Source organism: Calonectris borealis, chromosome 2 (assembly GCF_964195595.1).
Source record: "Calonectris borealis chromosome 2, bCalBor7.hap1.2, whole genome shotgun sequence".
Taxonomy (NCBI): domain Eukaryota; kingdom Metazoa; phylum Chordata; class Aves; order Procellariiformes; family Procellariidae; genus Calonectris; species Calonectris borealis.
Window position 1 is genome coordinate 139,129,918 of NC_134313.1, and position 18,059 is coordinate 139,147,976.

General features: G+C 38.8%; 1 protein-coding gene across 4 annotated transcripts in view; it reads left to right on the forward strand.

Annotated features, from left to right (window-relative positions):
* The first annotated feature begins 2,892 nt into the window (after window positions 1-2,892).
* The window catches only part of DGKB (diacylglycerol kinase beta), a 365,173-nt gene continuing 350,006 nt past the window's right edge, over window positions 2,893-18,059 (forward strand). Inside the window, exon 1 of one of the 4 annotated variants that reach the window (XM_075143655.1) lies at window positions 2,893-3,174. The gene's annotated coding sequence lies outside the window, so the exon portion shown is untranslated. Of the gene's footprint in view, window positions 3,351-3,784; window positions 3,941-18,059 lie in introns of those variants that run through there. The other 3 variants (XM_075143653.1, XM_075143652.1, XM_075143654.1) reach the window with 3 other exon arrangements.

Here is an 18,059-nt window from a genome sequence, read left to right on the forward strand (position 1 = left end):
TTAGATGAATTAAGTTTTGACAAGTTTCTTCTTTTCATTAACAAATTTGGTGAACTATATTTGCTTCTGATAACCATATATTCTGAAACAGATTTTCCTTATATATAATTTGCTGTTATCTCAGTTGAATTCACATGGAGTTAGATCAGTTTGCAATAATTTGCACCTGTGACTTTGTACAGTCATGTGGCCACTAAAGTCAGATTTGGAAGACTGAACCCTGTTCCTCCCAAAAGTGCCAATACACAATAACTGCAGATGACTGATATTGTTGCAACTTCTCAATAGCAAATAAAAAATATTGGAGACCGAGAATTGTTTTTGCTGTTAAGGTTCTTGAATTTGGTGCTTTTTTCTTTCATGAATGGTATCAGAGCTTAGGTCCCCGAATTCATAATACAGGCATATTAAATGAGCAATCTAGAGTCACGCTTAGCAACACAAATAATTTATTTAAATATCCAAACACAGATCTAAGGCTATAGTATAGTAAGTTTAATATTTAAAATTCTGGCTGTGGATTCTAGACATCTGTTATTTTCTTTGCTGTGAGGGAATGAGCTGTTAAGAGACAAACTTTTCTGCATATTTTAATCTGTTTATGGTAGGAGCTTGATTAAAAGAGGAGAGGACAGGAGCATATAGAGTTTGGGCAGCATACTGCTTCTAGAACAGGACACAGCTTTGCATTGAAACCAGAACAAAGCTGCTTACATGGACGTGCTGCTCCCAAACACTGCCACTGAGTTCATGCTGAGGAAGCAGCTCTTAGCCATCAGCCATGTTTCATCTATCTCCCATCCCTGATCCATTCTCAAAACTGCACGTACTACAACCATGTTTCTGAGGCCAGCCATGTGGATAGCAATCTTCCTAAGTATTTTTCAGTTCAAACAAAAAATCTTAATGTTGGTGTCCCTTTAGTTTGACATCTTTTATGTTGATCTTTCACAGCTCTGCTGTAGCGAGTTGGCTTTGGCCTGTGTAATGATTGCTGCTTTTCTAGGGCAAATCAAATGTTTAATGAAGGGGTTAATTTTCCTACTTGTGTCACGAGACCTCAAATTTAACTTTGGTGTTTTAAAGCTACAAATGTCAGTGAAGTTGTCATTCCACACTGCACATGAACTTGCTGGATTTTTTTCTTTTCAATAGGAACTGAAGTTGGACACTGTTCCAATATACAGCAGAAGGGAACAGTAAAGGCCCAACTTAAGTGAGTATACGACTCACTTAAGTGAGTATAAGTGAATATACACAGTATTAAAAAATGGTTGTAATTGTGAAACATAATTTTACCTAGCAATTGTCATTTTAATATGACCTTATATAACTGAGAGTGCTTGAAACCAATTTTTAAGGCAATCTGGTCAATCAAAACCAGGCCCCCTTCCCCAAACCACTAGATCAAGCATTTTATTACAAGGCCTGTAAAATTTTTGTGTTGTACTGGAATGATTTATCACAATTAAGTAACTAGTCACTGTACTTCAGTGTTTTGATCCATATTTAGTAACTTGAGGCTCAAATACACTGGGACTGAATTCCTTCCCTGGGAGAAAAAGAATCTCTTGAAATCAGTGTTTTAAAGGGAAAGCAATATATTAAACATAGGTGACTAAAGCCAAGTACTCGTCATGTGCTACCATGAAGCTGCTATTTGGAAAGATATTTATAAGGTTGACTACTGGATCTGAATTTAAAGGCTAATGCGTGTGATACTACACCTCCTAGAACACATTTTTCCAAAGATATAGACACTTCTTTGTATATTTTGATTTTGTGTGCATATGAAGAGATGAATGGATTTTTTTAATAGATAGTGAGCTTATTAAGGATCATCAAAACTATATCACACTGAAATTTCAGTTGTGAATGCCTTTCTATCACTTACATATTTATACCATACACTATTTATTGCATTATATAACATAAAAATACATTTACTTCTACACTTGAAGCTCATCTAAATATTCAAACTCCTTTGTTAAACAAGAAGCTGGAGTGTTAATGAAGTTTGGAAATGTGCTAGTCCAAAACAGTTAAATGCCTTTTACTGTGTTGTGTAGAACCCAATTTACAGACAATAGATACCATATAGTCTGAGGAAGCCACTTACAGTACGCTAGGTGAATTAAGGAATTCTCCTTTAAGAAAGCAAAAACCTCTATAAACAAAATCGGGTTGGCAAGGTTTTACATGGTTACTAAAATAAAGAGGATTCAAAAAATTTCTAGCACCTGTGTGTTATGTGAAAATTAAACACTTTAAGTGCAGATTTCAGAAAGGAAAAATGAATGCATTTACAAAATAAACAAAAAATCTTGGTAAAATGTTTTGTATTTTCATATTTCTATGGTCTTATTCTTGTATAAAACTATTAGCAGTATGCTAAATTTTCACCTATATTGCCCAAAACACTCTTCAAAGCTAAAATCTTTTTAGTGCCATATACCGACAAAGTTAATTTAGACAGGAATTAACGGTCATTAGAGTTAACCAAGCCATCAGGATCCAGCTGATGTTCTGAGGCTAACCTGGGAATGGCACCCAAGACTTGGTGCAGGTGGAAGTCTGGCAGTGTTTGCACTGCTTATAAATCTGCCAGTGGTTCAGGGGAATTTCTTGTGGTCAAGAGAAATTGCCATCACACACACTGGGAAGTTGTCAGCGAAAGTTCAATCTGCGCCCTTGTTCTGTGTCTTGGTAAGTGGGAGGCACTGGCATAAATACATTAATTTTCCTGCCATTGCTACTCTGTTTCCTCTTTTTTCTTTTCCGAGTAAATCTGCAAATTCTTACGGGCCCTAGCTGTGTTGTTGCTACCCTCAGAAAGATTCCCAAACACGTGCTGGAGGACAGCGGGGGGAACAGGGCAGCGTTTCGAGCAGTGAGATTCGCGAAGGTCCCTCAGCAGGGACGGCCAAATGGAGGCTCTCGGGCCGGGCACGGCTGCCAGCTGCTGAAGCGGCTCCCGGACGCGGAGCCGGTCACCGGGCCAGCCTTGCCGGGCCACAGCGGCTGTCGCGGACCGGCCGGAGCCGCGGCGGCGCGGGAGCAGCCTCCCCCGGCCCCTTGAGCCGCGGACCCCGGGGCGCAGTGCCCGCGCACCTGCGTGGGAGCCGCTCCGCGACCGCCGCCTCCTCTCCCAGCGCGCTCAGCCGCGGGCGGCAGGTACGCGAGGGCGGGCGCCGCGCAGGTGCGCAGGGCGGGCCGCGCACAGCCCCTCCGTGCCCCCGCGGCTGCGCGGGCGCGGCCGCTGTTCACAGCCCCGCTGCCTCGTAGCGGGCGGGAGGGCGACCGGCAGTCCGGCGCGGCTACCGCTGGCGGGGAGACCGGGTAAACTTTGGGTAAGTGTTGCGCGGGTGCGGGGGCAGCGTCTCTCGGCGCCGGGGGGCGGGTGGAGAAGGGGGAGCGGAGCGGAGCTGTGCGGAGCAGTGCGCGGGTCTTGCCGCACCGCCGGGGCGGCGGAGTCGGCGGGCAGCGCCCGGAGGATGCAGGCGCCGGACAACAGGTACCGCAGCTGCGCGGGGGGCGGGAGGGGCTGCGTGCGGGAGAGTGAGTGCGTGTGTGTGTGCGTGTGTCGCCTGTCCCCTCCCCCCTGCCGCCCGGCCAGAAAGGGGGTGGGAGATGTGCTGGCGCACAGCCGCTTAAAACCGCGCGGCCCGGCCGTGGCTGCCTGTTCCCAGGAGAAGGGGGCGGCTGCCCGGATCCGCGCTGCGCCGCGGAGGGCGGCGGGGAGCGGGGCGGCGGGCGGCGGTGGCCCCGCGGGGCCGGGCGCGCTGGGCTGCGGCAGCCGGCGGCGGGCGGGGGGGGCTGGCGGCGGTGGCGCCGTCGCTGGCGGTCGCCCGGCTGGATGGCCGGTTCCCGCGGCTGCCCAGGGCGCCGGGCTCTCTTGCATCCCAGGGCCGTGCGTTTCCTCCTCCTGCATCGCACTGCAGTAAGTTCGCGAGTCGCTGGGCGGCTGAACTGGTTGCAGTCGCGGAACTGGGGGGGCCGTGTATGTACGGGTGTGTGTATGGACGTAGTGGAGGGACTAGGCAGAAAGTTGTAGCTAACCGTGCTGTATTGAATTTGTCACGACTCGTGGCTTTGGTTTCTAGTTAATGCCGATTTGTCTCGTTGACCAGCATCACTTCGCTCAACCCCAGTCAATGTCCTGATGCTGCCCGGGCTTTCATTGATAGCTGGCTTCCAAACGGTGAATTGCTGAAGCATGCAGTGTGGGTGAGAACATAGCGAGTGCAGGAAACAAAAGATGCAACTGCAAACTTATGCTTTGAAGGCTGGTCTGCTGAAACTTTGAGTGTTGATGTGACAGACTGTCTCTTTAAGGGTCTTTTGAAGGAAGAATTAAAAATCCTCTACAAAACTTTTGGATGTCTGAAGTCAATTTAGATACAGCTTATTCTTGTTTTGTGTGGTCCAGTGTTGTTCCGATTCATTTTGTTGAAAAGAGTTTTATTTGTCAGGAGTGCATGCAATTACATTTTTCATTGTGAGTATCCTGTTTTTGAAATGGATGAAAGGTTTTCTCAGAAGATTACTGTATTATAAGTATTTTTTTCCCCCTAGCTAAACAAGCAGCTTATAGGATCTTCAGTTAATTCTTCTTTCTATTTTACTGCTTTTCTACAAATTTAGTGAGAACTTTATTAATTTTCAAAAGCAGTTTTATGTGGTTGATGTAACTTTAGAAAGCAGATGGAATAAGCTTTTAAAATCCATATCATAAAATAGGAAAGGGAATGCAGCAGGATGGGGAAAAACACTAATTGTTGCAGGAGAAATAGTATATTTTTTTTTTTTTAAGGCCAATAAACATTTCTTCTACTCCCATTTAGGTCAAATGACCAAATGTAGCAAGGTAATAGTTTTTGTTTTTCGCACTTGAATGGTATAATGCTTCCACTTATATTAAAACGTCATTATACATCCAAAAAAGATCTATACGAAGAACTTAATATGTATTTCCAAATGAGTGAACTTGTGCTATGCTTTATGGATAAAATGACAGGAAATAAGTTATTTGTTTCTCCCAAAGTGATAATCCAGTTCAGAGCCTGAAATGCCTGTCTGGTACAGAATGAAAACAAGCATCAGGAAACATGGGGCATCACAAAGCAATGCTTTCCTCCTGGGGCGCATGTTGTCCCTTGTTCATTTGTCAAGGTGGAAGGACTTTGTTGTTTATGATGGCAGGGAAGTCCTGAAACAATTATTCAACAGTCAAATGTGTGTGGAGTGAGGTATTTTGTGCTATGAATTTGAAATATTTGGGGCCCAAATCTGTTAATCTAATTTAGGTGCCTGCAAACAACAGAAGTTGCTGCTTATAAGCAGGTTTAGGAAAAAATACACTTTCTTATGTTTGTTTAGGAAAAAGAAATATATATGAACTGTTACTTACAAACTGAAATAATCTTTTGTAAACACCTGTGTCTCGAACATTCAAAGAACAGTGTTCAGTAGCAATGCATAAATGAACAGATAATTTATTTTTTAAGAGTTTATGGAGTTTGAAAGTAACAAAGTTAATATCTGTTTTGAAGAGCACTAGACACCATATTTTTTTTTTTTTTATAAGGAGATTCTGTACCATTTCTGCTCTGGAACTAAGTGTCATTTGGGTGACACTTTATGGGACAGGCCTAGGTACCTCTTGCCAATGGGATGAGATCACTGGAACAGGAATGAAGGGAATGGTAAGATGTTGTGGGAATCCTGCTAGAGCAGCATTTTGATAAAGCAGAGTGTAAACAGAGCACATTTGGGAGTAAAGGTAGTAGTGGGTCAACATTGGAAAACTTCAAAGTTAGTCAGCTGGATGGCTGGACTGGACTTCTTTTGCTTTGTGCTTGTATGACAGTAGCACTGAGTTCTTGTGAATGGCACCTATAGAATGAAAGATAATGGATTTAAGTTATGTTTTGTAATTAAATTAATAAATATTAACAGCATATATACAGATGATGCATAATGTTTCATTCTCTTTGAATTGTTACGACCTTAGAATCCTTGTTATGGATTAGATCATTGATAAGTTACACCTTCTGCACACAATTTTAACAAGTCTTTTTAAAGCCTCAATTATTTCTGATGTTTCCTTGGTTAAAATTAACTTAGTCGTAAAGAGCACTTCATGTGATGATATCTGTATTCATAGTGTATCTTCTCATCTTTTGTCATGGTGAGAGTTGTGGACTGTTGTGACAAAATGTTCCCATCTGTATCTAGAATTATGAAAGAGTGACAACAATCATAAGGGAGAGGAAAATGGAAAGAACAGGTCTTGTTTTGTAGTTTGATGTCCAGGAGCAAAAGAATTTCATCCAGACTTTACCTGGAAAGGAGAAGGTACTTGGGAAAGACATCTATGTTTATTTTAAAGTTATGATGCGAAGTCTGGGAGACATCAACAGAGTGCAATGTTATTGAAGAACAGGATGCTGGCCTCCTGAAAGCATTAGTTTTGGATCCCAGCTCCCTACTTCTTGTCGCTATCAAGTGAAGTCTGCAACCTACTTCAGCAGTTGCCCATTGTCTCAAACAAAAAATAAATCAATAAAACGGACTGGACTTTGCTCTGGATATCATTCACAATTTTTTTTTACCTGCGCAGAATGAGTTCTAAGTCTTTTTCTGTAGGAATTATAGCATTTCACAGCCAGTTTAATCAATAGTAGATGGTATAAAAGGTTAAATTCTTCTGTGAGAAGAATTCCCCATGAAGGATCTGTTGACCTTCAGTTCTGAGTTTCTTCAGTCAGGACAACTCTTGCCCATTGTTTCCTGCAGCACTTACAAAATAATTAGTAACAGTAATAGTAGACTTAGGACAATTATTTGCCCATAATTGTAGTTTTTCATAACAGCATTTTATTAATAATTTTCTCTTTGGGGACTAGCTTTATAGCTGAACCAACAAATTCACAGTACTGGAGGAAAGCTTAAGAAGTGACACGCTGGGTCGCACTGAAAAGAATTAGATGTCTGTAGTTATTTCTGATACCTTGTCTACAAGAGTGGAAAAAGATGTGAATTTGGGCTTTGAAACTGATACCATCAGTTTGTCAACCTGACCTAGTTTTCATTACACTAATGATGCTCTTACTACGGATAGAAATGATCTGATGCAGGTAAGGTATTGAGGCCAATTTAAGAAGTTGAGAAGAACATTTTTAATTATTTACTTATTTATTTATTTGAAATAATGATAAGTAACTGTCCCGAACCACCCAGTAAAACAGCTTTGTGCAATGTAGAACACCTTTTCCTTTTTTTAATTGTTTCTGAAGAAAATAATGTTTGCAGTAGTTTAGCCCTGAGGGGATACAGTCTTGTTTAGTTAGTTTGCCACAAGTTTAAAAGCTTAACAAATGTGAGTATTTGGAGGCTGTTTAATTATTTCTTGTCCAACCCCTTAACACCAGTTTGGAATGTAAATGTACAACTCTGACACCATTGTGCTGCCCTAAACTATTTTTTAAAAAATAAATAAAACAAAGAAAAGCAAACTTGCAAACACATTTGTCAGTTCAATGTTACTAATTAGATTTCTAATTGCTGGGACAGATTAACTTTTTATTTTTAGATAATGTTTGTAATTTACTATAATAAACTGTTAATAAAATGACATCTAGATACTTCTTTCTTGTCTGTTAAGGACTTTTTCAGGAATGGACCTTTTATAAATGCTGGCAGAAATCTTTAGTTAAATGCCATGAATTTTTTTTCCCCCAGTTTGATTTTCAGCCACATTTGGATTACTTGGTTTGAAATTGTTGTCATTTTTTTTGTTATATGTTCAACGGGATGTCTAGTGCTCAGTAGTAGCAATTAGTAGTTGACTCTCTAGTCCTTAGAGTAGGAAGAATCCCAACAGATACATAATGCAGTTTTCACAAAAGTCTACGTTGCACTGTGTACATCAAACTGTGAGCCTTCTGCTGTGAAATGGTGCTTTGCTTCCCTTTTGGGTTGTCTTGTGGGACATTATGAAGGATTCTAATGCAGTGGTGGTTTATTCAGGGAACGTGGAGAACTCACACGGATAATAGAAACTTGGTCCTTTTTTCCTTTGTCTTCTAAACCATGTTGCATTAAGGAAAAGCAGCTAGTCAAATTTATTCTGTTTGGTCCAAATGTGTGTGCAGGTGGACACTTCCGATACTTACACTGGTTCAAGTTTGGAAATTACCTGAAATCAATCCTGAACGCTGTGGAAGTACATGTGGCTTTTTCACGCAGTTACATGTTTGTATGCTTGTGGTCCTAGATGGTTGACAAGCTAAATTTAAGCAAAAGGTAGAAATGGCAAATAGTAAGGGAGCTATATTGGCCCAGGGAAGAATCGTGGATGATGTGAAATCAGCAGGCTTTCCTGTCTTGTCTTCTGAAAGGAAAAGAAGTGGTGTCTTGCAAATCTGGTACATAGAGGCTATGGCCTAGACATAAGCGGTATGAACCACTGCATCCCAAGAATCAAGAGTCTGCTGCTTTTCCCTCTGGAATCTTTTGCCTCTTTAATTGTGGATTTTCTCATGTTTCCTGCCTGAATGGTTGCATTCGTCAACCGAATGGGAGGTAATATTAGGATAAGAAAGATGTACTTAAGAAGGGAGGAAGGAATGAAGAAAAGAAAAATTAAAAAAGGGAGATAACAGAATTAATAGCCAAACAAACTGATATTGAAGTAGATGAAAACAGCCAAATATGTGATTACAGACAGGAATAAATTAAGCATGCAAAAGGGAATGTAATGGTTACTGTTATTATTTTCTTTTTTTTTTTTTTTCTTTCCCAAAGTTAGTCTTCAAAGAAAATCTTTTTCTAAAATTTAAGAGAATTTAAGCTAGTGAATTCTATGGAAACGTTTTAGGATTAGAAATGTAAAACTTGGATAAAGCTCTTTTATATAGCCGAGATGCTGCTTCCTTGTACTCTAGAATTTTTTTACTCAAGGTTTTTACTTTGGTTATTTCTTCATATTTTGATAATTTAGTCATCATTTAGAGTTAAAAATTTTGATAATGTTCAAAATATACATAAATGGGACTAATCTGTGCTATATTCAGTATCTAAATACCATCTGGTTACCTTCTGTCTCTCCTGTGATTGCTAATGGAAACACAAAAGCACCTGCTGAGGGAAATTTTAATTTTAAGATGAGCATCCTATATAGATCAGTTGAAGTACATTCTGGATGTATCCAGGTCTCTCAATTCATTATAAAGGGTGCCTGGCTGGGATGACTCTTTCACAGTTTAAGGTCTAATTTTAAGGCATCCGGCTTTGGGTGAGATAAATTGTACCCTTGGTTATTTTCTCAACTAGAAGGAAAAGTGTAAGGGAGAATTGAACTCCTAAGAATGTATCAAATCTTCTCCATGCGTTACTGAAAATAAACACAAAGTAAAATAGCCTTAAAAATAGTTGCTTAGAATGGGCCACATACCAAAAGTTAAATATCAAAGGACCTATTTTTAAATATATCTAAATAAACAAGTACTTTGGAGAATTTCTATTTTTCTTCGTGTCCTAAAAAAATGGCTATGATATACTTTTATCAAAAAAGCCTCTGTCTTAATTCCTTATTGGTAGAAAATATTCCAGTAACACTTCTTAACGGAAAATAAAATTACAGAATTTTCTGAAACTCTGGATTTAATTAGAAACCACGAAGGCTTGCTCAGGAGTTCAGTTTTACTTTGCTCTACATGTCACACACATTGAAAAACTACTATGGCTGTGCCCGGGTTTATCTTCATATGCTGTTGTAAATTTAAAATTGTATAGTACTACAATGACTTCTGCTCAGGAGGGGCAGTGGGTCATTTTGCCTTTTTTTACTTTAAAAGCACTCATGAAAAGGTTTGTGTTTAAACAACCTTACAACTTCTCTGTCAAAGAATTCAAACCTTCTCTGTCAAAGAAATCAAGCCTTTTATATAAGAGAGATAAAACTTCGTACTGCCCTTTGTTAGGCTTAGCGCTGTTGCCACAACCGTTTCTTCATAAAAATAAAATGGCTGGAGGAATCCTGAGGAGACCTCCTAGCTTTGAAGATTAGGTGTTGTTAATCACAGTAGATTACTCTGATAAGAATATTCATTTACTTCCTCTTTAAATTTAAAATGCCAAGTGGTTATTTGGTGTTCCTTACATAGTAAAATACCATATTCAGTTATGAAATTTTTTTGCCTTTGTGAATTCAAAATAATGACTCATAGAAAAGCTTTATATTCTGTCAAAGACTGTTTCCTATAAATAATTTAGGCATCCAGAAACTACAAAAACAGCTTGTGAGGTTACTTGTATGAGTGATCAAGATATTTTTCTACCCTGTACTACGCAGTGCACCGGTATGGTGTTTTTTACATGTCTCTGTTGGTGTTGAGAAAAATAATCTTGATGGATGATCCAGTGCTTACATCTAGTTGTACCTCTAATGAACAAGAGGAAATTCAAGTCTCTAGTAAGGATTTCTGTGTGTTCTTTTTCAGGTCTGATGAGCCGGAGGTCAGGGTAGATCATCTGTCAATGACAGAAGAATTTGTAGAATCACACAAATACACTTTTCCAAATAACAGTAACATATTCAATCATATTTCAGTGTAGTTTAACGAGCAGGTAGCTGTAGAGGAAACAGATAAGAATATACGAACCATATAAAAGATCTTATACTTTTGAAGAGCACTCCTTCAGGGTTTGGGCCGTACTCCCTCTGACCTTATTTCAGTTCAGGGCACATTCCTGATAAACTCTGGTCATTCAGTGAAGCTTTTTCATTTCCGATCCTACATTAACAACTCTCAAAATGCTGTCCAGCTAGAGGAAGAGATGGCCTATTACCCTTTCAGTATCCTAACACGATGATGTATTGACAGTGAATTCTGCATGATTACTCCAGGACCCTAACTAAAAGGATAACCACTGCTGTGGGGGTGGAGTAATGCTTTCATCATCTAGAAACCTTGAACACTTCTGTAATTCATCCTCAATTAATCTACTATCTTAAGATAAAATTAAATAAAAGCATTATTAGCAAAATCCAAAATAAACAGCAGTTACAGAACTGAAAGATATTCCTTCTTTCTTTACTTGTACTAAAATCAGATCTAAATCTTCTATGTATCCTGACAAGGTACAACTCCTTAGATTTGCTGTGAGATCAAGGTCTGGTTCATCTTGCATTATTTACGTTCTTGGCCAACTTTCACTGGAGAGCATCACAAACAGGAAAAGTTTGCCAATTCTTGTACATATTTCTTGGCATGTTCTGCAGTTTTCATTCAGATTCAAATGCTTCATCCCTTCCCTTTAGAGATTATTAATCTTTAATTTATTCAGGAAAAGTTTCAGCACTCCTCCCCTTGTCTTGTTTACTGCTCTCATTCTTTGGAAATGCAAATATGTGTTTGGCAGAGCAGGTGCCGTCTCTTTTAAACTATGAGGAAATTATTAACCCATGGAGGAATAAAATGCTGTTCCTCTCCAGGGAAGTTGATACGTGTATCCCAATATGAAGATCTTCTGTACTTTCTGAACCTTGTGTTTTCATATCAACATGTATGTTGGGAACCATGTATGATACTAACATATGAATATGAATCACATGTGTAGCTCATTATTGCATGTTGATATCGAAATTGATTTTCATGCTGTTTAGGCTGACTGAGTCCCAATTCTCTGTTTGAGGGATGCATTGACACTTCCAGAGGTGTGTAAAACCTCTATAAATAGAAACTGTATGTCTACTTTCTTTATAGAATCTAAATGTCTTGAACACTTAAAACCAGTATCTACTACATCCATTTAAATGTTTTAGGGATATGCAAGAAATGGTAAGGCTGTTTAAAGAGAAATTCCTTGTGAAAAGCACAAAGTTTGGAGAGATTTTTAAACTGTTCAAAAATCAAGCACCTGAAGGCAGAACAGCTGTGGTGATGATTTTCAACCTGTGGGTGTTGTAGAAGGGAAGATAATACTTAGTCTTACCTTGTCTTCAAGAATGTTGTCATTGTTTCTGCATAAATTTCACTGAATATTTTTTTTTTTTTGGAATTGAAGGAGGGAAGGGAAAGAAAGACAGTTCCTGTCAGTGTATCCTTTCTGTCTTAATACTTTAAATGCCCCGTAATACCCTTAAATACCTTAAAAATGGATGTAAACAGCATAATGTGAAGACCTTAAATATTGTTGTTAAGTTTTTCATGGAGAAGAATCATATGTATAATAGATGGATTCTTCTGAAGAGTTGATAATACAGATTCCATTCCTCAATATAGTTGCAGTGGGATTCCGTAAATGACTGCAAGCACAACTAGACCTTACAGGGATGTTTTCCATTAGTTATTATCTAGTTATTTTTGAAAGCTATACATATTGCCAGTAAAACCTGTCGTTTGTGTGCCCCAATGTTTATGGGAAGTACGTCCTGTATGTGTGGCGAGTGAACACACACAGTACAGAGCGTAGTAAACATTGTAGCATTTACTTTTTTTCAGAGCAAAGTCATTACTATTAACCAGTTTTGTCTGGACTTTTTATTTTTGTGGAGTCATATTCTGCACATTGTCCTTAAACTTCACTGTGGCTTGTTCATATCCACGTCAAGAAAAGGCACTATTAGCCGGACAGGTGAATGGGATCATTCTTCATCCCTCTTCTCAGAAGCATAAGAATAGCTTTACTGGGTGAGACTGGAAGTCTGTCTGGACTAGTGTGCTGTCCCCTACCAGTGATTACCAAGGGAAGAATATAAGAATAGACAGAGCATTCCTCCAGGCTCCAACACTCTATACATATTTATTATTTTACAGATCTCTCCCATATCCCATTGCTTCTTTTTGAAGATGAATTCTAGTATAATCTTTTGTTCCTTATGAACAGGTTGCTCCATCTTTTTGCCCTTCTCTTTTTCCAGTTCGACTCTAATCAATTTGAAAATCCAAAAACTATATGTTATTCAAAATGCAAGTATACCAGGGATCTATACAATGGAATAAATTGTTTTATTCTCTGTTCCTTTCTGAATACTTTTTTTTTGAATGCTGCTAAGCACTGATCTGGTGTTTTCTGATTATAATTCCAAAATTTCATTTCTGAGTGATAACTCATCACTGACGAGCTCACTGCTTATCACTTTAAGTGTACAGCTAAGAGGTTTTTTTTCCATGTGTATTACTTTGTATCCATCAATGCTGAAGCACATGAGACTATTCCAGTGGGAAGTGAAAGGCAGCATTAGCAAGCAAGAGAAAGGAGAGTCAGGTTATTAGGGGATTTAATGCCTATATTATACCTAAATTCTGTTTCAACTCTCTAAATCTTTTCCCGTATCTGTCCTTAAAAACATTATGGTATCTGTGTTAAATGTTTCATTGGTATGAGTATAATAACAAGTAGAAGAATGACTTAATCATCCATTGGAAATGGGTTGTATTTCTTTGTGAATAAAAAGAACATAGTAAACTTAAAATTATTTAAAAGATAAACTTCATAACAGTCTAATGAATCACATCTCTTGGGTAAACTTACTCATTTAAAGAATTATTAGAAATAAAAACATGGTTTAAAAATTCTTTTAAAATGTTTAGATTTTTTTGTTTTCCTGTGTTTGCTAGTCTTCTAATCATAATCTAATAAAAAATAAGATAGAATAGTTAACCTTGACTTTGTCCGTTTAGAACATGGTTGTGTGTATACAAGTATGCATACATTCTATATAATTTTATATTGACTACATATTGAGTATGCCAGCAAACATTCATTGTATGTTGCGAACATGGTTAAATTTCTAGCTGTCATAAGGTATCTATTACAGTTCAATAACTTACAGGAATTGAAGTTTTGAGGTGGTAAGTAGAGAAACAATTCCCAAACAAGTGACTAACCCTAACTGGGATCACATTAGTTCTGGTTGAAGTCCAAAACTTGACAGAAATGTTATTTTTATCTAGATCATATGCCTAACAGAAGCGGAGTTTGTACGTAACTGGTAGTCTGTGTGTGTATGTATTATTACTAAATAATTGACTGTATATTACAATATTATTATTATTAAAAAAATCAACATCACCGTATTCATCCTCTTATAACTGACTAATATAGCAGTGGGAGCACGGACCTGGAATGGATCACATGGATGATTGTGTCTAGTCATTTACAGCCTCAGGAAACCATGTCATAGATGCTTCATTCAGATGGGGTTCACTAAGCATCAATTTTGCATACCCTTACCACAAGCCACAGAATGTCTCCCTGCAGTCTAAAAAATAACTTAAGATTTATAATACAAGACCAAGACATTAAAACAATAATGCTACAAGAAGAAAAAGGGCAAAATACTGAGATAATTTTAGTTTAGAATAAAACATAATACTTTGGTTATGTTTGCATGCCTTCTGTGCTCATCTGTGAAGATATTTAAGCAAAGCAGTTACTGTCACAATTTTTTAAGGTCTGCTATCTTAAATTTAAATATTGGATAAGATGGGAACGATATTACCTCTTATTCGAAAGTGTGACTATTCTCACTGGGAGTCTGCTTCCAAGAATTGTACTTCTGTGAAATTGGTGATCACACTTAATGGAAAAAAAACCATTTCCCATAAATTATTCTGTATGCACTACTTGTCATTGTAAATAATGCTTGTAAATAATAGTGCTTATAAATAATGCAGTATAGCCTTGTATGACATCATTTCTTTAATCCTTTTAGTAGGAGTTACAATTCTGTGACATGTTATATGAATCTAAGTGAAATATTGTCCAGTATTTCATAGGTTGTCTGAACTAATGAGATAGACCAGTGCTACCCTGTTAGGTGTACAGTACAAAAATTTACATTACAAAGGAATCCAAGCAATTTTAGCTCAGTAAGATAGGTATTTAATAACCACTGAAGTGTTCTGGGCTAGTAAAATTAATGAATGCCAAACACTATCAAACAACCGTGTGTTATTCTGTGGATCTGAACTTGCAAAGGAGAATATGATAAAGCAAGGGAGTAGTAAATGAGGAAGGCTGATGCTGTCAGACTCCAGTGATTACTTTTTTTAAAGTTCACTTATTCTGAAAATGGTGAGTTAGACTGAGCAATGTTTCCTATACTTTGAAGTTTTGAAGAAAAAATGATGTATAGTGTAAAATCAATGCATTGTAATGCTGACTATTGAGATGTGACCTCCAGTAGTGTGGGTATGTTGGCAAAATTTATCAAGTTTATTTTCTTTGTATTTTCCCTAAGCTACATTTGTGTTATGGCCCTCACAGCAGATGTGTAGAAAGCATATGCAGGCAGCTTCTAACCTACTGATACTCTGAGGGAGTTACATTAGGATTTAGACCAAGACAAATTCATGCCTCTGGAACTGTCAATGACATTCCTTGTGTGTGGAACTGTTGCTGACGTATGTGGGAATTTCACTCGGGTGCAGAGTGTGGTACGTAGTCCCCGAGAGAGGCTTCAGTTAAGTGTTATGCGGTCAGTAACGTGGGAATTGGTAGTGAGCTGTATTTGACTGCTGCTGCAGTCATAACTTCATTCATTTTGGAGAACTGAAACTAGAAGATGTGTGGATCTGATATTTAATTAGTTTTATAATCTTCAGATCTTTAGGTGATTTTTTTCATAATGAACTTGCACATAAAAGAAGATGCATGTGCAGATGTGAATATAATGTAAATTTTATGATTTTTAGTACAAGGAAAATACGCTTGAACTTTTTTTTATTATTTTTCTATTCGTCTGGATCTTGCTATATTGGAACAGTGCTTACAACTCTGCTTTCTAGGAATATGTAAAATACATACATTAATTCTTAGAAAATGAATAGTTCAGGCATCAGTCTCCTGATATGGCCTTTTTGTTCTTGATCACTGTCGTTTCTCTACTCTGCTGTATGTTATTAATCAACTATGCATTTTATAATAGCTTTTTCTGTTGCATTGGTGCCGTGGTGGTAAGAATCTTTGAGGTATGGAAACATACTAATATAATCTAGGGAATGCTTTAGTAACAGTTTTTGTGTTTTTTTTTTTTTTTTTTAATGCTACATGGAAATACCTATTCAGTGATACACATAGAAGAGTTTTGTAAAATAAAAATGTTAATCTATGTGTGTAAGCTTCTTCCTAGACCATTATCTTAGAGTCAGTGAAATGTGCGACAGAAGGTGAGCTCAGTGCAGAGTTACTCACCTTATTGTCTTATTTATAGCATTTTAGAAGAAATTCCTGTTGCATTTCCTAAAACAGACCACCAAAAGACCAGCTGAGGAAAATTCCAACCATGTCTTTCTTATACCCCCTTGTCTTACATCTTCTGACTGCTGCTGCAGCCCTGTTTTTTCAATCTCTGCTGCTGCCTCCTCACTTTCCATGTCCTTGAGCTGTTCCTGCTTTTTCTTTTCCACTGGATGTTGATAGTGCACTCCGGGGATTAGGAAACGCGAAGGTGGGAGCTGCTTGGGCTGATAAAGGCTGATGGGGCACTGCCAGTGACTGCAGTGGAAACGACTGCAGCAGAGAGAAACTGGATTTCTACTCGTCCAGTTAGCTATTTTGGGGTATTTTTTGTTATTTGTTTTTTTGGGTTTTGGTAGGTTTTTTCCCTTTTTCCTAAAGACTGGGGAGAACTGGTGTGTATAGGAAATGAAGGGAAGAAAGAGGGAGAATTATAAAATCTGTATCTTTCTTTTCAAATACTTAGTGCCTTGAACAGATGGTGAGGGCTTCCCCCGCCTCCTTCTGAAATGGAATTCCAGTAAAAATTCAGGATGCCTCCATGTGGCCTAAGCTCCAGGTTTGACTTAACCGTGCATCTTTTCTTTCGATTTCTGTGAATGTCAGGTTTGGTTTGTACAGACATGGTATAGGGGAAAGTGATTTGCTAGCATCCGATTACCAGCGGGCAGGCACTAACAGGATTCTCATATGCACAGTCACGCTTGATTTGCATTTTATTTCAGAGTGTTTTGGGTGTATTTCCCTTTCAAAATATTTACTCTTCTACTTGGGATGATTACAGCAGTTAGTGATATGCGACAAGTCAATCTGCCTCCTATTTACCAAGTCTGGGGCTAAAATTTCAGCATTGTGTAAAAGCGAGAAGGTCCTAGGCAAAGATTCTCAGGGTTGAGTGAGTCTTTGCTTTTTAAATGAAGGAATGGACTGTATTATTTTGTGGAAATTTCACTCAGTGAGGATTGCTTCTTCAGAGAGCCAGAGTGCTACTGTTAAAGATGGTTTGTGAGAGCAGTCAACAGATTGACTGCCAGAGCAAAGCGGCAGGAAAAGTTGGTAGGAACAACCACACGCAATCAAATAAAATCTGTCACTGGTGGCTTCTTTTCTTTTCCTTTTTCTGTTTGGGGTGTGTGTGTGCGAAAGATGCTTAGAATCATTTTCCTGGTAGGTAAATGCACAGTGGGAAGTGGTTGTGTGGGTTTGAAAGATGCTCTGGAAATGCTGTCGTGTTTTTTGGGAAAACCTGTTGACCTGAGTGGAAGCCTCGTGACCGCATCCTGCACAGGCAGAGCAGGAAAACTGCTGCCGGGCCCTCTTGTGCTGCGGAGGGAGGCACAAGAATGTGAGAACGGGAGGTGAAAGATTCAAGATGGGCACATTCCTCCTCAAGGGTGAGAGGAACCAGGACAGCTCTCAGTCTGCCAGCGAGGCAATGTGCTGTGGCTTTGGAACGGGTAGAGCAACGAATTTTTTGTTTGAGGGCATAAACTAAGCCCTTCGTGAATTCCAGAGCACAAGAGGGACAAACAAAATGCTGTGGTGAGTGTTTGAGCAACATCCAGTTAGAGAGATGTGAAATGGTGCTCAGAAGAAAGCAGCACACTGGGATCAAGGATAAGTTGGGGGCTGTGATGTCCAGGAGGTGTGAGGGGGGGGAAAGGTTCTTTGACAAGGGAAAGAAAGGTGTGGCTTCGTGTTGATTTGGCAATTGCTGTGATTTCGTATCAAGTTGTTTGAAATTTTTTGTGATGTTTTGTGTGTCACTTTTTTTATTTGCAGTGTTCAAGTTTGGACCTATTTTGACA